Source organism: Hyperolius riggenbachi, chromosome 9 (assembly GCF_040937935.1).
Source record: "Hyperolius riggenbachi isolate aHypRig1 chromosome 9, aHypRig1.pri, whole genome shotgun sequence".
In the NCBI taxonomy this organism is placed as follows: domain Eukaryota; kingdom Metazoa; phylum Chordata; class Amphibia; order Anura; family Hyperoliidae; genus Hyperolius; species Hyperolius riggenbachi.
In genome coordinates, this window is record NC_090654.1 from 17197785 (window position 1) to 17225332 (window position 27548).

General features: G+C 41.7%; 1 non-coding gene across 1 annotated transcript; it reads left to right on the forward strand.

Annotated features, from left to right (window-relative positions):
• The first annotated feature begins 15164 nt into the window (after positions 1-15164).
• Positions 15165-15266, forward strand: LOC137533733 (small Cajal body-specific RNA 8). Its single transcript, XR_011024199.1, has one exon. It is a non-coding gene; the product is annotated as a small Cajal body-specific RNA 8 (non-coding RNA).
• Positions 15267-27548: the final 12282 nt, after the last annotated feature.

Genomic DNA, 27548 nt, shown 5'->3' on the forward strand with positions numbered 1-27548 from the left:
TATCAGTTGTTACTACCTATTGTAAGTGAGCAACATAGGAAATAAGTATCTTGTAATGAATTTTACTCTGGAAGAGATGTACATTTTATATGTATGTATTTTTACATTTTACATTTTTCTCGACAGCTGTCCCTTAAAGCAAACATCATATACCTGAGCAACAGAAACCAAAAAAAAATAATGATGAAAAAAATGAATAAAACCAAAACAAACAAATAATCAGATTGACTCTCAGTGAAAACTGCATCTCATATGCAAAGAGCAGCTTCAGAGGTGGACTTTGCTGATGTCAAAGTAAAGTAGGTTAAACTTCTTGTCATTAAAGCCAGACTTAAATTTAAGTATCAAAAGTGAGAGGCATAGGAGGTCAAAGGAAATGGTTCAAGTTTAACCACTTGAGGACCCACCCTTTACCCCCCCTTAAGGACCAGCGCAGTATTCTGTGATCTGTGCTGGGTGGGCTCTGCAGCCCCCAGCACAGATCAGGCAGCACGCAGAGCGATCAGATCGCCCCCCTTTTTTCCCCCCTATGGGGATGGTGTGCAGGGGGGGTCTGATCGCTCCTCTTGGCTGGCTTGTTGCGGGGGGGGCACCTCAAAGCCCCCCTCCGCGGCGAAATTCCCCCCCTCCCTCTCCTACCTGTCATCCCCGGTGATCGGGGCTGCACAGGACGCTATCCGTCCTGTGCAGCCAGTGACAGGACGTCCCCTGTCACATGGCGGCGATCCCCGGCCGCTGATTGGCCGGGGATCGCCGATCTGCCTTACGGCGCTGCTGCGCAGCAGCGCCGTACAATGTAAACAAAGCGGATTATTTCCGCTTGTGTTTACATTTAGCCTGCGAGCCGCCATCGGCGGCCCGCAGGCTATTCACGGAGCCCCCCGCCGTGAATTGACAGGAAGCAGCCGCTCGCGCGAGCGGCTGCTTCCTGATTAATTAGCCTGCAGCTGGCGACGCAATACTGCGTCGCTGGTCCTGCAGCTACCACTTTGCCGACGCACGTTATGAGTGCGCGGTCGGCAAGTGGTTAAGGCCCAGTGCACACCGAGCGGTTTTTGATGCGATCCACCGGCCGCATCCGCCTGTCAAACCGCTCGGTTAATGTATCTCAATGGGATGGTGCACACCGGTTTGAGGATTATAGCAAACCGCAAACGTGCCTCCCGCTGCACGTTTGCGGTTTGCAGAAGCGTTTCTGCCTCAATGTAAATTAAAGGAAAAATGCAAACCGCTCTGAAAAACACTACTTCAGAGCGGTTTGCCAGGCGTTTTTGTTACAGAAGCAGTTCAGTAACAGCTTTTACTGTAACAATATGTGTAATCTGCTTCACAAAAACGCAGCCAAAACCGATAGGCATGTTTAGAAATCCGCTCTAAACATGCCTAGAATCGCTCTGAAATCTGCTCCCAAAACCGTTAGCGTATTGCGGATCTGCATAGCGGTTTTGGTGTTCACTGGGCCTTACCTGGATAATAATTCCTGTTTCTCCTAAACTGCTGATTGATTTGACATGAAGTTTTCCTTCTGTTTAAACTTTGTTTTTATTGTCCAGGTTTGCGATTGGTTTGCATGAAAATTAGCAATCAGATACGATAAGAGTATTTATAAATGTTTATATGGCCAATCAAATTTCTATACAAATAAAAAAAAGTGTAATATTACCTCCAACATGAACACTTGCGCTGGGGCAAAAATATTAGGAAATTGAGATGCCACAGCCATATCTCACTATGCAGGCTTCCCTTTCTATGTGGAATTAGAAAGGTGCAAAATAATTTATTTTAAAGGACCATTTCTGTGAAAAATGTAAAATTTAACCGACAGGTTTTGGGCTAGTCCATCTCTTCATGGGGGACTCTCAGCATGGCATTTATTCTTTATACAGACTCCACTTGAAAAGGATTTATATAAAGATGCTGGCCAGCCTCCCTGGTCACTTCACATTTTTTTTAGCACCTGGAGCAACTGCCATTCACTAAGTGCTTTGGAAAATAAAGAAACCTCTGAGAGTCCCCCATGAGGAAATGGGCTTCTCCAAAACTTGACTCGGTTCTGTCAGATTTCTACTACCTACTGTAAATGCCAGCAACATAGGAGAAAAGTAATTTATGGCTCATTTTACATCAGGAAGAAATGTATTTCTTACTTGTATGTTGTTATATGTATTTTACATTTTACACGACAGTGGTCCTTTAATTAGCTGCTTTAAAGGAATACTGTAGGGTGGTCGATGGAAAATGAGTTGAACTTACCCGGGCCTTCTAATGGTCCCCCGAAGACATCCTGTGCCCGCGCAGCCACTCCCCAATGCTCCGGCCCCGCCTCTGGTTCACTTCTAGAATTTCTGACTTTAAAGTCAGAAAACCACTGCGTCTGCGTTGCCGTGTCCTCGCTCCAGCTGATATCACCAGGAGTGCACGGCGCAGACACAGACCATACTGGGCTTGTGCTATACACTCCTGGTGACATTAGCGGGAGCGAGGACACGGCAACCCAGACGCAATGGTTTTCTGACTTTAAAGTCAGAAATTCCAGAAGTGAACCGGAGGCGGGGCCGGAGCATTGGGCAGTGGCTGCGCGGGCACAGGGTGTCTTCGGGGGACCATTAGAAGCCCCGGGTAAGTTAAACTCATTTTCCCCCGACCCCCTACAGTATCCCTTTAAGCCAATATCATTGGCATAAGAGGTGTTTCGCCATATCCAAATGGTGCGTGGAACTGGTCAAAACTGTTATTATGGGTTAGTTCTGACTGTGATAAACATAATCTGACAATAATTAGATCATGAATGATCAATTTACAGCTTGGGTGGGCTGTAGATACTAGAATTGGTCAATGAGATGCAAATAACTTTCAGTTGATGCAGCATTATGCAAATTATGTATGCAGCTTGAACATGAACCAATCAAAGCCTGCTAAGGTAAATTTTGATTGGCCCATTTTCAAGCTGCATAAATTTGCATTCAACATTTGCATAATGCTCCATATACTCGAAATGATTTGCATTTCTTTGATCATCCCTAATAGATACCACTGTAGATTTTGAATGACGGATAAAGACAATTGGAAGTGGTAACAGTACTTACATGCAGTTTTCTGTACAACTGCTTCTTATGTATCCTTCACCGCATGATCTGCATGTTTTGTGTGGGTTACAGACCTCTAGGTAGATCAGAATTAACCAATCCTGTGATGAGAAAGTCTCTTATGGGTTAAACAACATTTGGGAAATGGTTATGCAGGCTGTGGAAAAAAATAATCACCCCCTTCAACATATTCACATTTTGTTGTTTTGTGAGTTTACTCAGTGCAACGTGTAAAAGTCAAAAGGAAATATAGATGCCAGTGGGGGGTAAGAGGCACCTGATGGTGGGTAAAATCAATTAAAAACAGTTTAAAACAAGGTAAGGGTTTGCTTACCTAGAGATGGATGTCTACACTTGTATTTTGAACAAAAAAAGTTATATTGCAAAAAGGCAATGCGTTTCGCAGTCAACAATGCTCACTTCTCCAGGTCAATAATGCGCCTATTCTGCAACAGTGGCACTTAGAGCTCCATCAAACTGTTCAACAGGCACAACATTGACCTGAAGAAGTGGGCGTTTTTGCCTACGAAACAAGTTGGGTCATATGCAATTTACTTTTTCTCCTAAGTTTCTCCTAGGTGATATTTTCACATCCCCAGCAATAAAATGCCTTTTAAGCCACAAAAAAGCAAGAAAATATTGTGGGGTGGACAGGGGTGCCCCCACATACAGTAAAGTTGGTTGCTATCTAACAACCCAGGTTTTCAAGATCCCCTTTTTCTCCATATCGTCCTCTACATGTCACAATACACTATACTGGGCTCCTGTCCCTCTCGTGTGTGTATCTTTCCATCAAGGTCAACTTGATTCACCCCTTGCAAAACAAAAATAGAATTGCTACAGAAAAACAAAATCGATTAAATGGATAAAGGACACCTTCCTCCTAAAAAAAATTCTTGAAAAATCCAATCAGGTCTAACTAAACATCTTCATTTCATACCAATTGGCTCCCACTGGCAACTACATGTTATGATTTTGATCAGTTCAGTATTTAAAAAAGCAATATCTGGAGAGTTCTAGTTCTTGGTATTGCACCTGAAAGCAAATAATCAACTATGGCGACAAGGCACTGTCAAAAGCTCTCAGGAATAATTATGTGGACAGGCACATGACAGAAGATGGATTAAAAAAAATTACTTTATCAATCCCTAGGAATATAGTAAAGTCTATTATTAAGAAATGAAAAGAGTTTGGTACTACTAGAACACTTTCCAAGTTAGGCTATTCCATCAAACATTGAAATGCTACTAAGTTACCTATGGCAACTTTAAAGTAGTTACAGAAATTTAAGACAAAAAGTTTAAATTGGGAGCGTACAACAACAAGGCCTCAAATTTAAAATGGTTTATCTGGTAAAAAGCCGATATGACTCAGAATCCAGAGAACATCCTCCGTACAGTAAAGCCTGGTAGTGGTAGCATGGTGTTGCCAGGCCTTTCTTCTGCAACTGGGTCTCTGGTTATTACAGAAGATAAATGGATGGGGAAAATAAGGCTCTTGAAGAACACCTGCTGCCCCCTCCTAAAAAGTTTTCAATGGTAAGAAGGTTCATACTTCAACATAACAGAGACACAGGCACATGGCAAAATTGACAACACATTGGCTGGAAGAGAAAAGGGGAATGTCCTTGTGTGTCTAAGTCAGAGCCCAAACTTAAACCCTATTAAAAATCTGTGGAATGACTTAATTACAATTCTCCAATAATGGCCATTGGATTTGACTAAACTTGAACTGCTCTGTAAAGAAGAGTGGGCTAATATTGCACAACCGTGACATGCAAAGTCGGGAGACAGATGTAAGGTAAAAAACTCAAGCACAAATGATTCAAGCAAAAAGGGGTTCCACAAACTCCTGACACATGGGGTGCGTGCGGCGATATACTGACAGACCTAGTCCATTTTTAAACGAGTATATATATAATATATGTTAAAATTTTATTTTTAGTTTTTATTGTTGACGTTTTATCTTTCACTTGGCTGATATAAGTTGTACTGAGTAAATATAGCTACTAAAACATAGCAACAAAATGTGAATATTTTGAAATTTGGAAGGGGTTGATATTTTTATATAATCTTTTTCACAAACAGCCAGATTTTTCCCATATAAATCAAATAGTGTTCCCCTCACTTCTTTTCCCAGTGACGCCTCTGAGCTAAATCTTCTGCAGCCCTTCCGCCCTCATTCTATATTTTCCTTTGAAGATCTTATAGGTGACTGTGTCACTCAATTTAAAACTTAAAAGAAAAATATTTTTGAGTGAAGTTTTTGCTTTAATAAGTCAAAGTTTTTGCTTTAATAAGTCAACGTTTTCAAAGCACAAAGTTTGAATATAATATGCCAGTTAGACATTGAGGGCCAAGAAACAAGTGACCTGAAATGAAAAAAAGAGTCTTTTATGTCAAGAGTTTTTCTTCGATGTTATATTAGAAATATGCTTATAATAGGAAATGTTACCTCTTGCTGTGAAATGAAACATCTATTGACCGGATGCAGGCAGATATAGGGGCATTGATCATCATTTGTGGTCATGCCTTCTCTGTCGAAGGGAAGGATCATTGTTCTTGTAGACCAAGTAGCCAATGATCAATGCTTCTCCATTTTCAAGCAAACCGTGAAGGGCATTTGCAGGGGAGGTAAGCTTTTGTTCTGTCATATTGACAGTTAGTTATATATTTTGGGAGTGGGGGAGGGGTGGTAACTTTTACATGAGACATCACCTACCATATTTCTGAATCCATCCTGAGTTCTTAGGGGCAGCTTTGTCTAAAAAAGAGATTCTGGTGGACAAGCTTGCATTTCTATGGTCCGTTGTCATTGATCCCTGCAGATCAGCTTTATCATAGTATACGCTGATGTGTGACAGTTTTGAAGAGTGCAGTAGATAGCAAGTGAAATGGGCCATGTTCTATTACGCTCAGATGCAGTTCAGAGCAGGGCCAGCGCTTCCATTGAGGCAAAGGGGGCAGGCCTCGACCGATACAGGGGATCCAGTGCCCCCAGGCCCACCAGGTGGCCTCCCCCAACTGCTCCCCATGGCCCGTATGTTCGGTTGTTCAGCTGCCTTGAAACATCTTACCTGTCTCGGTGGCTGCTCTGTCCCAACCTCCATCTTCAGCCCTGCTGTCTGCCTCTTTTCTATGCCCGGCGGATGTTATTTACCCGTAATATGCGCCGGATGGAGAAGACACGGGCAACTGGGCTGAAGATGCAGATCGGGACAGAGCAGCCGCCGAGTCAGCTGAGAGATTTCAAGGCAGCTGAACTTCCGAATGGGGACCATTGGGAGATGTCAGGGGAGGCCACCTGGGGGGTCTGGCAAGGGGGGCCCAGGAGCTGACTTTCATGGGGAGCCCCAAGTTACTTTTGCCCCAGGGACCCATGGGGCTTAAACTGGCCCAGGTCCAGAGAAGTAAACTAAATTGAAAAATCAGAATGCATTAAAGGACAACTGGCCTGAGAGGGATATGAAGGTTGCCATATTTATTCCCTGCTGGTGCACATTACCTGGCTGTCCTGCTGGTCCTCTGCCTCTAAAACTTTTAGCCACAGACCCTCAATAAGCCTGCAGATCAGATGTTTAGCTTAAAGGACACCCAAGGCGAAAATAAACTATTGAAATAAACAATTGTATCTATCTTTCTTCTCCTAAAAATGACTTTCTAAGATATTCCTTAGTTTTATTTTATGTTTAAATCTACTCTTTAAGTTTTAACTGTTTTACTGTTTTTGCACAATGACACATTCATTGAAGTATGCCAGAGCTAAAATCTAGGATTTCTTGACCCTGTTTATCTCTTTCCTGCTCTCAGAAGCCATATTCTGCTAGGAAAGTGTTTTATAGTTGGAATTACTTATCAGTGAGGGTCACACTGTTGTCACTTCCTGTAGTCAGGACTGAGTCAGCCACTTAAATACCTGATATTTAACTCTTTGAGGCATAGAAAGAAAAAAAAAGGAACACAGTATAGTTATTTGTGTGAAAGGCACTGTACATACCTATGTCTATCTCCTCCTGTCACATGTCAATGATGTCACCTTGGGTATCCTTTAAGTTTGACTGCATTTGCCATGTGTTTGTTTCAGGTGTGTGATTCAGACACTACAACTGCATGAAAGATCAGCAGAACAGCCAGGAAACTGGTATATTTTACAAGGAAATAGTTATGACAGCCATATCCCTCTCAAGTCAGTTGTCCTTTAGTGAGCCCTGCCTATAGAAAATGTATCCTAGCTCCCATTTGGGCCGTACCAATTGCTGCCAAAAACATACGTGCCTGAGTGTTTTCCCCAAGTGTTAGTGTATATGTACCCTTAGGATGGGGCCTTAAATAAAATATTTTATAAATCTTGGACCTCATAATGGGCATATCCTTCAAAAAAAAAAAAAAACCACAACCAAAAAACAGGGTTTGCATTTCTGCTAATTGGCAACTGCAAAACCATTATGAAATATAACAGAATAACAAGCTGATGATCTCTTAGGTTGAAAGCTTGGAACCTGTAATATCCAGTATCACAAATGACACTAGTGTTAAGTTAGTGTACGACATGACAGGAAAGGGAGTGGCCAGGGAGGATTCCCCTGAAGGACAGCCTTCCTGGCTTCCCCCCCAAGTTCTGAAAATTATAAAGCATTTGTTAACACAAGTTTTCTGTAATTTGTTACCTCTAACAAAGACGTAACTAATTACTGATGGAGAAGCCCCAGAACTTTCAGAGAGAAAAGACCCTTGGGGGCCCCAACATCTTCCTCTCTCTGACTTAGAGACACACCCCCACCCCGTACAAATGTGTTGTTGTTGTGGCCACACTAGCTATGGGTGGGAATATTCATGGTGAATGCACTTGCAATGGAGGTTTTCATTGTGGCGACACTGCTATGGGAGCCTCGCAGTAGTCACATGACTCCAGGCAGATGGACCCCCTGCCATGGGAGTCACCATGGCAGGGGGAGTTTTTGTGAGCATGGCAGGTGAGCCATTGAAGGCTAGGTGGGAGCTTACTTAAAGGGAACCCGAGGTGAGAATGATATGGAGGCTGCCATATTTATTTCCTTTTAAACAATATCAGTTGCCTGGCAATCCCCCTGATCCTGTCTCTAATATTTTTAAACATTGACCATGAACAAGCATATGCAGATCAGGTACTCAGCTGATACAGTATCAGGTCATACTGGATTAACCACATGCTTGTTCCAGGGTTTTGACTCAGACACTACTTATGTCAGAAGATTAACAGGGCTTCCAGGCAACTTGCATTGTTTAAATGGAAATAAATATGGCAGCCTCCATATCATTCTCACCTCGGGTTCCCTTTAATTTGTATTTTCTCACTTAACTCTGCCATAACTAGAGACTGGACAGACTGGATTGATAGCATGTGTTACAGATCAGGAACCAACCAACTAGATATCATTTTAGTGGTTCTAACATTAGCTACTGCAATAATATCTAGTTAGATCTAGTTGGTTCTTGCAAGTCATGTCTAACGGCTGTATGCTTTCGCAATAACATAAGTTAAAGAGAGTCTGAAGCGAGAATAGATCTCGCTTCAGACCTCATATATAGCAGGGGCACGTGTGCCCCTGCTAAAACGCTGCTATCCCGCGGCTTAACGGGGGTCCCTGTCCCCCCAAATCCCCTCCGTAATGCGGGGGAGCGCTTCCGCATTGGGGCAGGGCTAACCACCGCAGCCCTGCCCCACGCGCGTCTGTCAGCGTGTATCTCCGCCTCTCCCCCGCCCCTCTCAGTCTTCCTTCACTGAAAGGGGCGGGGGAGAGGCGGCGATGCGCGTCTGATAGACGCGACTGGAGGCAGGGCTGAAGCCGTTAGCCCTGCCTCCAGGAAGCCATAAATCTATGACCAACTTGCGACCAAGGTTTGCGGGGGGTGGGTTGGGGGGTCAGGGACCCTCGTGCAGCCGCGGGATAGCGGCGGTTTAGCAGGGGCACACGTGCCCCTGCTATATATGAGAGCTGAAGCGAGATTTAGTCTCGCTTCAGTGTCTGTTTAAGTCTGATGAATTAACCAAACCATGAATTCTAAAAGTAATTTATAAAAAAAAAAAAATGTTTTCATAATTATCATAAATAATTTAATTGATGTAAAAAAAAAAGAAAATATGAACGTAGAATGTCATTAGTTAAAGGGGTGCTATGGCGAAAAATTGTAAAATTTAAAATATGTGCAAACATAAACAGATAAGAAGTATGTTTTTTTCCAGAGTAAATTGAGCTATAAATGACTTTTCTCCTATGTTGCTGTCACTTACAGTAGGTAGTAGAAATCTGGCAGAAGCGACAGGTTTTGGACTAGTCCATCTCATCATGGGGGGATTTTGAGGGATTTATTTCTTTTCAAAAGCACTTAGTGAATGGCAGTTGCTCGGTCCAACTGCCAAAAAACTGTGTAGCGAGCAGGGAAGCTGGCCAGCATCATTGTTTCAAACCTTTTTTAGGGAATAGCTTTATAAAGAATAAAAACCTTGCTGAGAATCCCCTATGAAGAGATGGACTAGTCCAAAACCTGTCGCTTCTGTCAGATTTCTACTACCTAAAAGTAATTTATGGCTCATTTTACTCTGGAAAAACGTACTTCTTATTTGTCTATTTGCACATATTTTAAATTTTACAATTTTTCGCTATAGTGCCCCTATTAAGTCTGATGAATTAACCAAACTATGGACTCTAAAAATAATTTATAAAAAAAAAATGGTTTCATAATTATCATGGATAATTCTATTGATATAAAAAAAAACGAAAAAGAAAAAAGGAAATATGAACGTAGAATGTCATTAGTTAAACTTTAGCAGACAATTAGGACAGCTTTTAAGCTACCCTTGGCACATTTGATTTGATGGTCGGAGTTAATACATTGTAATTAATGCGTTTTTGTGGCTCAGTTCAGTTTAATTTGACATCTGCCTTGAAGTATGTTTAGAATACGCACTAGACAGAGCTTCAATTTTTGCTCAAACTCATTTAAATTGATGTACCTGCTGCTGTTGTGTTCGAATGGTGGATTAACCCTCATGGTAGACTTTTGAAAAAATTTTACAAAAACATGGCTTCTTCCATATGGCTAATCTGTAAACTCTCTGATCCATTACTCAGCAGTTCTTTAATAAAGGGCTTTTGAACAACCTGTTTTTTTTCAGTGGGTAAATAACTTTCAACTAACCTTCTCCTCCTTCCCCTCCCCCGACGCAGCAGAAAGCCGGTCCCCCGCTGAACCAGATAAAAGCAGCCACCGCCAGGAAGCATAAACAGCCTTTTCACAGCCTTTGTTTAAAAGGCAACTTTAAACACACGTTTGCGACGTCTAAAATGAAGGAGCAATTCACCTAAACATCTCTCTCGCGACTCCTAACTTGCAGCGTCCATTAACTGTTCTAATTTTGCCTTTGACAGACAACTGCAAGGTTTCAATGAGGTTAAATTAAAGCTTTGCACAATAAATAAAAGACTCAGAGATTTTCCTATAATGGTTTATTGCTCCTTGAGTTAAAAAAAAAAAAAAAAAAAGTTTGATGGGTTTCATAAACATTTTATAACCACAACAGATCATAATCATTTTCTAGTTTCAGCGGCAATTGGATTACATCGTTGTTTTGGAGGAGTCATGTTGCGATCTAACAATACGCTTATTATAAACTGGTATCTTTGTAACGCGGAGCACTTTACTACACAAGCTGTTCATATATGTGGTCATTTAGGGCCGGTTTCTACTTAAAGTAAACTTGTAATGAAAAAAACTTCCCATGGGGGGCACTTACATCGGGAGAGGGGAAGCCTCTGGATCCTAATGAAGCTTTCTCCGTTCTCTTGTGCAGTCCCGATCCAGCGCTGGCTCCCCCCCCCCCCCCCGAAAATCCGCCAACAAACTTGTCGATGGCAGTGCACAGGTGCAGTAGCAGCTGCAGCAGATATTTACCTCTGAGCTCCAGTGCAAGTGCAGTTCTAGCTTCCCCTTGGGCTCCAGGGAAAATAGCCAAGCCAAATTGGGTCCTCTCTACTGTGTGCAGGCGCAAGACAGCTCAGAGGGAGCCAATGTTAAAGAGACCCTGTAACAAAATGTTCAGCCTTATTTCTTCTATCCTATAAGTTCCTATACCTGTTCTAATGTGGTCTGTCTTACTGCAGCCTTTTCTAGTTGCACTGTCTGTGTAATATATCTAATCTACTTTTCTCTGTCAAGCTTTGTAAAGCCAGGGAGGAATGTGCTGCCTCTGCTATGATAGGGAGAAGTTAAGCACGCCCCCTCCAGGCTCTGTGTGCTTTGTTTACTACTCACAGACAGAGCTCTCTGAGGGGGAAGGGAGCTGCCTGTCTCATGCTGAGAACTGTAAGAATCCCACACTGGAGTACAGATAATTCTCAATGTAATAACAACTTGTAGTATACTGTAACATGAGATATATACAAACATCACACTGCCTAAAACTGGCGATTAAAAGCCAGGATCACGGCAGGGTGTTGCGGAAACGGCAAAGAGGGGCCAAGGAGAACATAATGAATAGAATGGTATGCTTTTTATTGTAAGAATTTGAAAGTACAGATTCTCTTTAATTGTTGGATCCGTGCTGCACAGGAGGACAGGGAAGCCTCATTAGGATCCAGAGGCTTCCCCCTCCCAAGGTAAGTACCCCCCAGGGGCACTTTTCTTTATTACAGTTTTCCTTTAAATGGCACACGGCGTGCGTCTTGCAGGTCGCTTGCGGCACTTACATTGATGCGAGCATGTAGCTGAATCACATAGCCTTGCCATGCACAGCTATAGGGATTCAGACACATGCTATAGAAAAGTCTAACAAAAAGATATTTCATTACCTTTTGAACTTTTCAGCACTATTCAGTTATCAGCAGTATTTGTTCAGCTAAATAAAAGTGCTTTGGCTTCTATGCATCTTTCAGGAGAGTTGTGGCTGCATTCAACTGCAATTCAACTGCTTATAAAAAGCACTGGTTCTGTTGACTCTTGCAGAAACATTTAAAAAAATAAAGGAAGCACAGGCAGGTTCTTACTAGTAGTGATGGGCGAACAGTGTTCGCCACTGTTCGGGTTCGCCCGGATTTTGGCCTGTTCGGGTTCGGTTCGGCACCCCCCGAACACCTCATGGTGTTCGGGAGGGTGTTCGAGCACGCTGCCCGAACCCGAACAGGCCTTCTTTGTTCGGCCGAACACAGCCATGTCCGGCCGAACATAGCCCCCTATAGGGTCCCAGCATAAAGGGAGAGCATGCCCCGAGCACGGGGGGGGGGGGGGATCGGAAATGCCCCCCACCCCTCCCCGCTAAGCTCTCCCTTTTGACGGTTCCCTATAATGTTAAATTTAAGCCCCACAAAAGTACCTGAGGAGGAGGGCAGGAAGCGGGCAGCCGGAGATGCTAGGCGCTAGTACCATCTGGTACTTCCGCCCTCTCTTGACGCACTTCCTGTTTACATTTGAAGTCGCATCAAGAGAGCGCAGAAGTACCGCGATGACGCGAAAGAGGGTACGCGTCATCTACATGATGACACGTACCCTCGTACGCGTCATTGCGGTACTTCTGCGCTCTCTTGACACGACTTCAAATGTAAACAGGAAGTGCGTCAAGAGAGGGCGGAAGTACCAGATCGTACTAGCACCTAGCATCTCCGGCTGCCCGCTTCCTGCCCTCCTCCTCAGGTACTTTTGGGGGGCTTAAATTTAACATTATAGGGAACCGGCAAAATGGAGAGCTTAGCGGGGAGGGGTGGGGGGCATTTCCGACCCCCCCCCCGCCCGCGCTCGGGGCATGCTCTCCCTTTATGCTGGGACCCTATAGGGGCCCCAAAGGGACATGTTCGGGTTGGGTTAGGGGTTCGGCTCGAACATGCCGAACATCAGGGGCATGTTCGGCCGAACCACACCGAACCCGAACATACAGATGTTCGCCCAACACTACTTACTAGGTACTTTATGTTTATCTTATCATGTCCTATGTCAATTCAGGTAATATTTCACTTACAATGGGAATATGGCTGCCTTCAAGCCCAAGTTAGTGTTTGGCATGCCAGCAAAAGGAGTTTACAGTCATTTAGCTTCAGAAATCTTAAAAAGAAACTTTAACTGAAAAAATTGACCAGTTACTTACCTGGTGCTTATTCCAGTCCCCTGAAGTTTTCCTGGTCCCTCGCCTTTATCACACACTGCTCAGTTGCCCTGGTGACCCCCTCCGAATGCTTGATGCACGGGCCCATCCTGCGCATGTCCTCCCATGGCTGGTAGTACGATAGAGGAGGTGCAGCCAGTGCTGCGTATGAACAGAGGCCGGTGACTCATCTAGGCCATCTGGCTTATGGAGGAATAGCGGAGTGCAGTATCACAGCTAGGGAGCTGGAGGACTTCGGAAGCTGCCTCCTTTCCTTATATCGGCCACTGTACATTACATTTTCTTATGATGATTAGAATTGTAAGATGTTCCTGATCACCGTGAACATTTGTCTAAGACTCTGTTCCCACTTGAGCGGAGAACGGACATTTTTGTGTCTGTTCTCCGCTCATTACTAAAGGGACAGTGAACGGTTCCTATTTTATTAGGAGCTATTCACACTTGTCACCCTGCAATGGATCCGTAGGATCCACTACAGTAAGCGGGCCATACTTCTGTGTAGTTTGCGATAATCTCGGGCAGGCGGATGCACTGCCCATAAAGCCTATGGTGAAGCATCCACCCTGGGCTCCAGCTGGACCATTGGAGTGGACATTACACTGTACACTACACTGTCCACTCCCGTTGACTGCACGTGATCCGGTGCAAATGGGAACCAAGCATTAAAGCTGGTGTTTAACCACTTCAGCCTTTGGTCGTTTATACCTTATGCATCAGAGCAATTTTCACCTCCCATTCATTTGCCAATAACTTTATCATTACTTATCACAATTAATTGATCTATATCTTATTTTTTCCACCACCAATTAGGCTTTCTTTGGGTTGTACATTTTGCTCAGAATTATTTTTTTCTAAATGCGGTTTAACAGGAATATTAAGAAAAAATGGAAAAAATTCATTATTTCTCAGTTTTCAGCCATTATAGCTTTAAAACAATGCATGCTACCATAATTAAAACCAACGTATTTTATTTGCTCATTAGTCCCGATTATTACACAATTTAAATTATGTCCCTATCACAATGTATGGCGCCAATATTTTATTTGTAAATAAAGGGGAATTTTTTAGTTTTGCATCCATCACTATTTAAAAGCTTATAATTTAACCACTTCAGTGTCATTTCACCTTATGCATCAGAGCAACGTTCACCTCCCATTCATTTGCCAATAACTTTATCACTACTTATCACAATTAATTGATCTATATTTTGTTTTTTCTGCCACCAATTAGGCTTTCTTTGGGTGGTACATTTTGCTAAGAATTATTTTTTTCTAAATGCATTTTAACGGGAATATTAAGAAAAAAATGGGAAAAAATAATTATTTCAAGGTTTTCAGCCATTATAGCTTTAAAATACTACATGGTACCATAATTAAAACCCACATATTTTATTTGCCTATTTTTTCCAGTTATTACACCATTTAAATTATATCCCTATCGCAATGTATGGCACCAATATTTTATTTGGAAATAAAGGTGCATTCTTTCAATTTGCGTACACCACTATTTACAAGCTTAAAACTTAAAAAAGTATAGTAATACACTCGCTTGACTTGCATAGTAAAAAAGTTCAGACCCATAGGTAAATATTTATGTTGGTTTTTTTTATTGTCATTTTTTTTTTCATTAAACATTTTATTTAGGGTTTTTCGAAGTTTAAAATTAAATTTATTGTGTATATTTAAAAGAAATAATATGTAGATGTAGTTTTACTATTTGGCCACAAGATGGCCACATCGAGTTCTTGATTTTCCATCCTGCAAGCGAGAGCTCTTGCTTGCAGGAGCAGAAGGAGTGAGCCATCGGTTTTTCTTAGGAGAACACAGATCAATGAATGGGATCTGTATTCTCATTCATTGATCACAGGGGCAGCGAATGGCGGTGGGATGCATGGGAGTGAGTGCGGGCCTGCAGCAGCAGTGCAGTCTATCTGGATGGATATATCCATCCAGATAGACCAAAGTGGTTAAAAAATAATACTAAAGATGCTTTCTGATGATCAGGGCAAAATGAGAGAAATTGCCACGGACAGATACGGAGCAGACACAAGAAAACAATAATTATAGTAATCTACCCTTTTGACATGCATATTAAAAAAGTTAAGACCCTTAGGTAACTATTTATGGCTTTGTTTTGTAAATTGTAATTTTTTTATTTTTTTTTTTAGTTAAAAATTAACCCACTACAAACACTTCAGGTCTTCAGTAATCAAAGCAGAGCATGCCACTGTGTGCCAGTCCAGGTCATTACAACCACTCAGAATTTGTAAACACTAATTGGGCCAGAAGAGCATACATTCATTTTCTACAGCTAATTATGGTGGCCAGCTGTCACTACTGAACAAGACAGTACAGCTGCACCAACCGCCTATCCTCATGGTTCGTTCTGATCCTGGTGCTTACAATATATATCTCACATTACAACACTGCTTGGACTTTATATAAAGGTATTAAAATGAAAAACAAAAAGCACAACCTGACAATGAAAGCCACTTCCAAACTGAGAATGGAGTATTTTTTTTTTAATTTAATGATAGTTGTCCTTTAACAACCATTGCAGTATGATGCTTTATGGATTTTAGGGTCTAAAAGTGGTGCAGTTTTTTGAATAGCTTTTAGACACTGAAATCAAGAAAAAAAAATCATACCCCCAGAGAGCCTGCAGCAGCCCCTGCACATTACTCGCCTCCCTGGCATCCAGGGCTGCAATTCTCCCTTCTTTCCGACAGGTGGTGCTCTACCCCTATGGGAAGATTGCCGTCTGTCGTCATGTGACAAACTGTGATCACACCCGAGGTGTCAAGAGGTTCTACGGAAGAAGATGGGCTGGAAGACCCGGCAATCACACCAAGCCAATCTCAGGATTACCACTCCTGGCTTCTTTTTTTCACCCCTTCCTCTTCAGGTTTGCAGAGGTGGCGGTAACTACACCCACACATGTGAGAATAGGCCAGGGACATGTGGTTGAATCTATGAGCCCCCTTTAATAATTTGGGTGCGCCAGATGTCAACCCCCCACCACCCCAGTTAAAAAAGTACAGAGGGTCATATTTTACATTGTGACTGTTTACAAGAAACAGTTAACCATCATTTTTGTTTGAAAAAGAGAATAACATAAGTTGTTAAAAATAATACATAAAACAAATATAACAAATAAAGAAATAAAATCTTTTTTTTCTATTTTGCTTCCTCTGTCAAGTTCATTTTTTATCTGTATAGTGCACATGTCTTTCTTCTGTATACTTCTCTCTCCTTCCATCATTTTCATTTGTAAATGTCTTTCTTCTTTGATTTTCAGGTTGTTCTATTCATGTGTCTTCTGTTATTCTGTAAATTGTCATGGAAATTCAAATGAAGTTGGTCCATACCATTGACCAATAAGAAGACACGGCAAGAAATTCCAATGCCTAATGACAGGGCTGTTAGGTCATAACCTAAGTGCAGTGTCTATTGTCTGTCTTTATTAAGTTTCTACTAATGTAAAAACAGGACACCGAGAGCCAAATATAGTGTAGTAAATCTTAACAAATGCTAAATGTTTAGAGTAAATGCAGTATACTCACAAAGCAGGGTCACCACAAAGGTAACCACTGTAACAGCAGGTGGGGAGATTAGACCTGTCCCCACTCAGGATTAAGAAGTCGCTCTCTGTAGATCTGGAAAGAAAGGGGTAACACCTTCCGCCAAGGGCGGACTAACATATTGTATGAAGGGAACAGAGGCGCCAAAATAATAAAATCCAAGCATAAATAAAGAGAAGGTAGTGGTGGATTTACCTCCTCAAGCAAACAAACAAACTGTCGATTTCATCAACAGTGAAGAGTTTTATTTATACACTCCAGGAAATTGTGCAACGCGTTTCACAGGAAGGTGTACGCCTCTATTTATGCTTTTAAAATTTTTTATTGGATTTTATTCTTTTGGCTCCTCTGTTCCCTTCACACAAGTTCATACAAGTTTCTACTAATGTTTGGGGTTATTTTGTTAGTGAAGACATAAGATGAGGGCCCATATGCAAATAACTTTTTCACCTGTGTTATATCCTAGGAGATATTTTTCATCTTCTCTTTAAACTAACTCAGCACTTAACCATTGAAAAAATACCCAAAAGTTGGTGAAAAAAGTACTCTCAAATTTATTTTGAGCATTTTCTTGCTTGCTGGTGGCTTAAAAGGTATTTTATGGCAAGTTGTGAAGATATCACCTAGGAGAAACCTCAGGAGAAAAATTAAATTGCATATGGGCCGAGGTCTTTCCAACCGAGGCAGAGAAATTAAAAAAACAATTCCACCAGGAAGTAATTTGTGATGGCAACCCTCCTGATGATGTACATGTTTAGAAACACTAAAACGATGGAAATATAACTGAAATGCACTTATTTCTTGTATAATCAAGATACATTTTCCATTCCGCAAAGTTGCAATCGATTAAGAAGCGATTTGATAAAAGAATCAAATCTATTGGTCGAAAAAAAACCAAAATTGATCAATGCATGGCCACCTTTAGTGACTACTAGGGGTAAAGAGATCTGCATCAGGAAAAGATTTACCATATAGTCATGTTCTTACCATCTTTGACCCAGGAGATTGCGTTTCAAGTCCTGGCACAACCAGGTAACTCTTCAGCAGGGAGTCCTTGGGCAAAACTCCCTAACACTCCAGGGTGGCCTGTTGTGCATGCCTAATGCCTGCAGCTCTCAAGTACTTTGATACCAACAGGAGATAAACGCTTCATACCGTAAATGTTAACATTATTATTGTCGTTTCTATGAAAAAAAGTTACATTGTATTGTCTATAAATGCCATAAGTTTCTCTACTGCTCGGTCTGTCTATTTAGCTTTCTGTAGGAAATGAAACCCTCAGCTTTCCTGGCTTTTCAGAACGATTTTGGAGTTGTAAAGTTATTTCCACTGGCTGCTGCTGATCTCTTATAAATGAACTCGAAGTGCTGATGGATAGAAGAAGGCTTGGAGGGCATAGACGGAAATTCATTGCAAAAACTCTACAGAGCAGAAGAATGCCACGAGGGGCTCAAAATGATAAACTCGGAGTACTGAGGTAAACGAGGGTGGAAAGTACAAAAAGAAACAATAAACTGGTAATAAATCAATTGCCACAGGATCTCTTGCGTGGGCAGAAGAAACGGCCCAGAGTCTGTGCCAGTCAAAGTGAAAAACTTCAGATGGATGAATTCTAGATTTCTCACCTATTGAGGGACAGGAAATACATTTAACAAGAGTCTAAAACCCAACATTTAACAAGTCTAAAACTCAACATTTTGGCAGAACTTGTTACATTTACTGGGCCTGAGTAAAGTCATCATGTTTCTAATAACTCTACAGTGCAGGTTGTTGTCTTCCACCACCAAACCAAAATAAGTGAATATGCTTACCAGCTCCAAAGACACAATTAACAAGGTTTAACCACTTCACCTCCAAGAGTTTTTTCCCCTTAGAAACCAGAGAATTTTTCACCTGTAAGCACTCCTTCCATTCATTACCCTAATACCCTATAACTTTTTTTACTACTTATCACAACAATCTATATCTTGATTTTTTTTCCACCAATTAGGCTTTCTTTAGGGGGTAATTTTTGCTAAAACTTATTTTATTCTAACTGCATTTTAATGGGAAAAACAAGAATAAAATGGGAAAATTTCATTATTTCTCAGTTTTGTTGCCATTATAATTTTAAAATAATACATGCTACCGTCATTAAAACGCACACATTTTATTTGCCCATTTGTCCTGGTTATTGCAACATTGAAAATATTTCCCCAGTACAATGCATGTTGCCAATACTTTATTTGGAAATAAAGGTGCATTATTTCAGTTTTGCGCCCATTACTATTTAGCAGCCCATAGTTTCAAAATTAACAGTAATATACCCTCTTGATATACATATTAAAAAAGTCCCTAAGGTAATGATTTATGTATTTTTGTTGTAATATTTTTTTCAATTCCCTCCCAAAAAATGGGTAATTATGGAATACTGTGAGAGGTAAAGTATTAATTTTAAATGTATTTGTGGGTCTTTTTTTTATTAAATATGTGTAGGTGTAATTTTACTATTTGGCCATATGATGTCCTCACGCATTACTTCCTATTGAGTACTTATAGTACGCTAAATAGGAAGCAATGTGTGGACATGTTACGTTGAAAGTAAACAAATGATCACAGCATCTCATTGATGCCGTCGATCATACACATAGAGACAGAGATTAATGAATGGGAACATTCATCTCCCCTCTAACGATCCGTGGTAAGAACGAGCATGGGAGCACGCATGGGAGTGAGCGGGAGTGCGCGGCGGCACGGGACGTAGTAGCTACGTCCCTGCGAGACAAAGTGGGAAATTGCAGGAAAGAAGTGACTTGTCCCGGGGAAGGCAAATGGTTAATCACATTTTATAAATCGACAGCAGGCGTTCTCCCCATCGATTCCCACATGAGAGTTGTCATTAAATGATCAGGCTCATCAGATTCAGATCCCACATATCTGCAAGCATTAAAAAAAAAAAAAGTGAAGTGTAAACTGTTGGCATTTATTGCACATTAAATTAAAAACCTAAATTGCATAAGAACTTACATCCAGGCCCGTATCACAGGGATGTGATATGCAAATAAGGCATTGATCATTGTATGTAGGGCACCGTCACCACACACACGTCCACCACGCACCGTTTCATTAGTAAAATTCGCTCCATCCTAATAAATAGTTTCCTCAGTGCTGGTGTTAAGTGCTAATTTTCTAACGCACGGACGTATATACAGTATTTACATGGTGGACTTGAAAAGAAAGTGCCAAGTGAAAATTAAAATGATTGACCAATGGTCATATTTAAAAAACTGATAACTTGTTTGTGAGTGAGGAACCCAATTTATATTTTAAATCCTCCTGACAATATTTTTTCTAGATGAAATTATTTATTTTAGATTTGGGGGATTTAGGAGATGTCAGTAATTACAATAATACAATACAATAACATTTGTAAAGCGCTTTTCTCCCATAGGACTCAAAGCGCATAGCTGTGTCTCAGATTAATACAGGGTTTCAGGCTGGGTTGTGTTACAGAGGAGATAGTCAGATGTTCATGAATGCCAGACTGAAAAGGTAGGTTTTCAGTTTAGACTTAAATGCTTCCAGGGATTGGGCTGTCCTGATTGGGTGTGGCAGGGAGTTCCAAAGTGTAGGGGCAGCATGACAAAAGGCTCTGTCTCCAAAGGTTTTGAGGTGGACTCTGGGGGTGACCAAGGTGTTACGTCCTTTTGATCTAAGATTGTGGGGGGTGTGATGTAGTTGCAACAAGTCCTTCAGGTATCCAGGGCCCAGATTGTGCAAGGATTTGAATGTCAGTAAGCCAATCTTAAACAGAATTCTCCATTTTATCGGTAGCCAGTGGAGTGAGCTCAGGGTTGGTGTTATGTGGCAATGGCGGGGTTGGCTCGTTAACAGCCTTGCGGCGGCATTCTGTACTAATTGCAGGCGGCGTAAGTCTTTCTTATGAAGGCCTGTGTAGAGGACGTTGCAGTAGTCTAACCTTGATGTGACGAAGGCATGAACTAGGGTTGGAAGATCCTCTGAAGGAATTAGGTGTTTAATCCTTGCAATATTCCTTAGGTGAAAGAAGGAATGTTTCACAACAGCTGAGATTTGATTCCTGAAGCTTAATTTCCCATCAATCAGTACTCCCAGGCTGCGCACACAGTCTGAGTTGTTCAGGTCTGAGCTCCCTATCCTTAGCGGTGTTGGTTGAGACTGGAGCTGCTTTGCTGTTGAGCCCTGGCCCTCGATAACAAGAACCTCAGTTTTGTCAGCATTAAGTTTTAGCCAATTATTATTCATCCACTCCTGAAGCTCAGCTAAGCATGCGTTTATTTGTGGAGTAGGGTCTGTGACATCAGGTTTGAATGACAAATATAGCTGGGTGTCATCAGCATAGCAATGATATGTCAGGCCATGTTTTTGTATGATTTCTCCAAGTGGCAGCATGTATATGGTGAACAGTAAAGGGGATAATATTGCGCCTTGAGGTACACCATATTTTAGTGGTACAGGGTTGGAGAGGAAGGGCCCTAAGGCTACCCTTTGTGTTCTGCCAGGAGTTGAACCACCGGAGAACAATGCCATCTATGCCACAGTACTCTTGTAGCCTGTTGAGTAAGATTTCATGATCGACTGTGTCAAAAGCCGCTGAGAGGTCGAGCAAAATCAGGATGGAACATTGACCCTTGTCTCTTGCAATGAGCAGATCATTGCAAATCTGGGTGAGGGCTGTTTCACAGCTGTGATATTTCCTGAAAACAGATTGAAGAGGGTCAAGGATGTTGTTTCTGGAGAGCCTGGCTTCAAGTTGGAGGTAGACAGCCTTTTCAATAACTTTTCCCAGAAAGGGGAGGTTTGAGACAGGTCTGTAGCTGTTTAGAGCATCTGGGTCTAATGATGGTTTCTTAAGTAGAGGCCTGACGATTGCTTCTTTCAGAGTAGAGGGAAACCACCCTTCTTGTAAGGAGCCGTTGACTATTTTGTGGAATGCCGATGTAAATAGTTCAGGGCATTTCAACATGAACTTAGTGGGGCCAGGGTCCAGATCGCAGGTAGTCTGGCGAAGGTTTGAGAGGATATCCAAGATGTCTTTTTCAGTGATTACCTTAAAATCAGACCATGGTGGTAGGCTATTTTTGCACCTGTTATATGGCTCTGCATGGGTTTCTGGGGCTGTGAATTGAATGGCAGATCGTATGGAGGAGACTTTGTCTGAGAAGAAGTGGGCAAATTTCTCGCACGGTTCCTGTGAAGGTCTGATGCTGGATTTCCTGCAAGATGGATTGCAGAGACTGTCAACCGTGCGGAAGAGTTGGGCAGGTCTGTTGGCTGCATTTGCAATTTCGTGAGACAGGAATAAGGACTTCTTTTTGTTAATCATCGTTTGATAATTTTTCAGGTGAGCAATTAGGGAAAGTTTGTCATCAGGAGACTGATGTTTGCGCCACCTTCGTTCCAGTCTGCGTCCCTGTTTCTTTAGTTCCTTTATAGAGTTGTCAAACCAGCGAGCGTGATGTAATGGTGCGGAACGTTTAATCTTTAAGGGAGCTATGGCGTCAAAAGCGGCTGAGACATCGTGGTTATATTTAAGGACCATGGATTCAAGGCCTAAGTTGTGATCTGTCAGTCCACCTAGATTGAGGCTGTTCTGAAGGTGTTGGGGTGTCAAACCTTTCAAGGAACGATATTTTATTAGTTCTTTCACTTGGTGTTTTGTAGCTGATGCTGTAAAGGAGAAGTGGACAGTGTGGTGGTCTGACCAAACTACTGGATCAATTTCCACATTGGATATTAGGAGTTCTGAATGGAAAATGAGGTCCAAAGTGTGTCCTTTTTTGTGGGTAGGGAGGTTGACGGCTTGAGAGAAGCCCAGTTCATTCATGGAGAGAAGTAGCTTAGTTCCAAATTGGGAAGAGTGTGGATTTAGGAATTAGGATTGATAAACCCAAAGTTTTTCACCTACACTACCCAAGTGATAAGGACCATGGCCCATATGCAATTCACTTTTTCTCCTGAATTTTCCCCTAGATTATATGTTTAAACTTGTCAATAAAATGCATTTTAAGCCCCCAGAAGGCAAGAAATTGCTCAAAATAATTTTGATAGTACATTTTCACCAACTTTTTGGTACTTTTTTAGTTGAAAAGTGCTGGAAAGTTATTTAAAGGATACCCAAACTGACATGTGACATGATGAGATAGACATGTGTATGTACAGTGCTTAGCACACAAATACAGTGGTGTGAAAAACGATTTGCCCCCTTCCTGATTTCTTATTCTTTTGCATGTTTGTCACACTTAAATGTTTCTGCTCATCCAAAACCATTAACTATTAGTAAAAGATAACATAATTGAACACAAAATGCAGTTTTAAATGATGGTTTTTATTATTTAGTGAGGAAAAAAAACTCAAAACCTACATGGCCCTGTGTGAAAAAGTGATTGCCCCCCTTGTTAAAAAATAACTTAACTGTGGTTTATCACACCTGAGTTCAATTTCTGTAGTCACCCCCAGGCCTGATTACTGCCACAGCTGTTTCAATCAAGAAATCACTTAAATAGGAGCTATCTGACACAGAGAAGTAGACCAAAAGCACCTCAAAAGCTAGACATCATGCCAAGATCCAAAGAAATTCAGGAACAAATGAGAACAAAAGTACTGTAATTAAGATCTATCAGTCTGGTAAAGGTTATAAAGCCATTTCTAAAGCTTTGGGACTCCAGCGAACCACAGTGAGAGCCATTATCCACAAATGGAAAAAACATGGAACAGTGATGAACTTTCCCAGAAGTGGCCGGCCGACCAAAATTACCCCAAGAGCGCAGAGAAAACTCATCCGAGAGGCTACAAAAGACCCCAGGACAACATCTAAAGAACTGCAGGCCTCACTTGCCTCAATTAAGGTCAGTGTTCACAACTCCACCATAAGAAAGAGACTGGGCGAAAACGGCCTGCATGGCAGATATCCAAGGCGCAAACCACTTTTAAGCAAAAAGAACATTAAGGCTCGTCTCAATTTTTGCTAAAAAACATCTCAATGATTGCCAAGACTTGTGGGAAAATACCTTGTGGACCGCCAAGACAAAAGTTGAACTTTTTGGAAGGTGCGTGTCCTATTAAATCTGTCGTAGAAGCAACACAGCATTTCAGCAAAAGAACATCATACCAACAGTAAAATATGGTGGTGGTAGTGTGATGGTCTGGGGTTGTTTTGCTGCTTCAGGACCTGGAAGGCTTGCTGTGATAGATTGAACCATGAATTCTACTGTCTACCAAAAAATCCTGAAGGAGAATGTCCGGCCATCTGTTCATCAACTCAAGCTGAAGCGATCTTGGGTGCTGCAGCAGGACAATGACCCAAAACACACCAGCAAATCCACCTCTGAATGGCTGAAGAAAAACAAAATGAAGACTTTAGAGTGGCCTAGTCAAAGCCCTGACCTGAATCCTATTGAGATGTTGTGGCATGACCTTAAAAAGGTGGTTCATGCTAGAAAACCCTCAAATAATGCTGAATTACAACAATTCTGCAAAGATGAGTGGGCCAAATTTCCTCCAGAGCGCTGTAAAAGACTCGTTGCAAGTTATCTTTGCAATCAAACGCTTGATTGTAGTGATTGCTGCTAAGGGTGGCCCAACCAGTTATTAGGTTCAGGGGGCAATTTCTTTTCACACAGGGCCATGTAGGTTTTGAGTTTTTTTTCTCACTAAATAATAAAAACCATCATTTAAAACTGCATTTTGTGTTCAATTATGTTATCTTTGACTAATAGTTAATGGTTTTTGATGAGCAGAAACATTTAAGTGTGACAAACATGCAAAAGAATAAGAAATCAGGAAGGGGGCAAATAGTTTTTCACACCACTGTAACTAGGCTGTGTTCCTTTTTTCCTTTCTCTGCCTGAAAGAGTTAAATGTCAGGTATTCAATTGGCTGACTCAGTCCTGACTCAGACAGGAAGTGACTACAGTGTGACCCTCACTGATAAAAAAATTCCCCTTTTTTACCTCATTCTTGCTCTCAGAAGCCATTTTCTGCTAGGAAAGTGGTTTGTAGTTGGAAATTCTTATCAGTGAGGGTCACACTGTAGTCACTTCCTGTCTGAGTCAGGACTGAGTCAGCCACTTACATACCTGATATTTAACTCTATCAGGCAGAGAAAGAAAAAAAGGAACACAGCATAGTTATTTGTGTGCTGGGCACTGTACATTCACATGTCTATCTCATCATGTCACATGTCAGTTCGGGAATCCTTTAAAATCAAAGATGAAAAATTATCTCCTAGGAGAAAACTCAGGTGAAAAAGAGAATTGCATATGGCCCCATGTGTGCTGGGATTGATCAGGCGATGAGCCATTGTGGCCATGCCAGCTGTATGGGGAACAAGAGGTGAAAAGATGCAAAGTTAAAAGAGGCAAGACTTCAAAATAGAAAAGGAAAAATAATGCTGAAATTCTTATCAGCTCTGATAAGAATCCCCAACTGAGCATTCAGTCTAGCTTTGCCCGTAATGATTATAGCTGAGTCAGTCTTCTGTGATGTCATTTCAAGCCCAAGTCTGCCCCCTTGTGGCTCTGCTTTCCTGCTATGTATCCTCATAGCAGGAAACAGAGCCAAGAGGGGGCAGACTTGGGCTTGAAAAGACCTCACAGAAGACTGACTCAGCTATAATCATTACGGGCAAAGCTAGACTGAATGCTCAGTCGGGGATTCTTATCAGAGCTGATAACAGGCAGATTTAGCAGAGCAGAATTAAACAAAGAGCAGAGTAGGTGTTTACTGTCATGTTCCCATTGATATATATGGTAAAATACATCAGCGTGCTTCGTCTCTGGTTCTCTTTAAGTTTATATTTTAAAAAAATGCAAGCTAGTGGTAGACTTTCCTCCCCAATTAAAGACCCGATATGTCAGTTTCAGTTCAATAAAAATAAAAAACTTAAGTCAACTACTCCACAATGCAAACGCGTTTCATAGGCACAATCCTTCTTCATCAGGCAATTAATGGAGCAACTACTTCAGGTATCAATGAAGCCAAACGCCTCTGTCTAAGCCAGGTCAAAAGCTACCCACCTGGTATGCCATTGGTTGCCTGAGCAGTAACCCTTGCTTGTGAGTATAACTAATCATTCAATAATTGATTCTGAACATTTTGTAACATAATACACCATCAAGGGCTCTCAGTTTCTCTCTTGTGTCCCCTTGGTGGGACTTGATTGGTCTATTTTTAAACTGCATAGATTTTCAAGCAAAATTTACATAATCCTGCATGAACTCAGAATTATTTGATCATCCCTACTTGTTAATGCTCAAGCCAATTATTTTAAAGCCCTCATGGCTTTCTCTACTCCTCGCGATTAATCTGTCAAATAATCAAGACAGATTTCTAAAGGAACAAAGTAGGATTATGATTTTTTTACTGTGGATTTTATGTGCATGAGCCGAATCTATCCTTCTAAGCATATAACATCTTTGTTTAACCCCCTTGCCGGTCCAATTCCCGCCGGCAAGGGGGCAGCGCAGCACTTTTAAAAAAAATATATTTTTAAATCATGTAGCGAGCCCAGGGCTAGCTACATGGTAGCCGCTGAGCAGCGGCAGCTCTGCAGCCACTCCGATCGCTTCCGGCGATCGGAGTAAGCAGGAAATCCCGTTCAGAACGGGATTTCCTGCTGGGCTTCCCCGGTCGCCATGGCGACGGGGCGGGATGACGTCACCGATGTCATGGACGTCCGGACGTCAGAGGGAATACCGATCCACCCCTCAGCGCTGCCTGGCACTGATTGGCCAGGCTGCGCAAGGGGTCTGGAGGGGGGGGCGGCGCGGCGGATAGCGACAGATCGGCGATGAGCGGTGGCGATTGAATGTTACAAGCAGCTAGCAAAGTGCTAGCTGCATGTAACAAAAAAATAATTATGCAAATCGGCCCAGCGAGGCCTGAGAAATCCTCCTGCGCAGGTTACCCCGAGCTGAGCTTGGGATAAACGGCAAGGAGGTTAAATTCAAGTTGTGTCTTATCTCAGAAAAAAAATGTATTCTGACAGGAAGTCTCTTTTGATTGTCTCCAGTTCTATATAATTGCGCATCAAGTTTATAAAAAACAAAACAACAAAACAAGCAATACTTCATAAACAACAACAATAACACAAGCAATACTTCATAAACAACAGCAGCAGCACAAGCAATACTTGATAATCTGTGAACAATAATGTGTTGTTATGAATGTGTAGTTTATATAATAGAAACTTGGTTTGTTTTAGGACATAACACAGCTGTTCAAGACAACAATTTTTCATGCAATATCAAAAAGCGTTTCAGTAATTCTGATACAGAATTGACGTAAAATGTTATTATTCCACAAAATCAATTGCGAAAAGCATTTTCAAAGCCGCGTACAAAAGAAAAAGAGGTTGCATTCATAAACCAGGTTAATTAATTCTCACAAGCTGTATAATTCCAATGAAGAGATACAGGTAAAATTTAAAAAATTAGACTATCGTTCAAAAGTCGATTTATTTCAGTAATTCAACTTAGTGTAAGGCTTGGTGGTGTATTCTCCACAGTCAGCATGCAACGCATGAGCTGGCGTGGAGGAGGTACACACACTAGCACCAGGAAACAGGCTATCCCTAGTATAGTGGAGGGGAGGACTGACTCCAATAGGAGATTGTGGCGCACAGAGCCGGTGCAGATCTGACAGCCACAAACAATGCTTTCGTATAACGTCTCAGCGCAAAGTAGCACTGAGCGCATCAACCAGAACTGAGGAGATCAGGACAGGTAGACAGA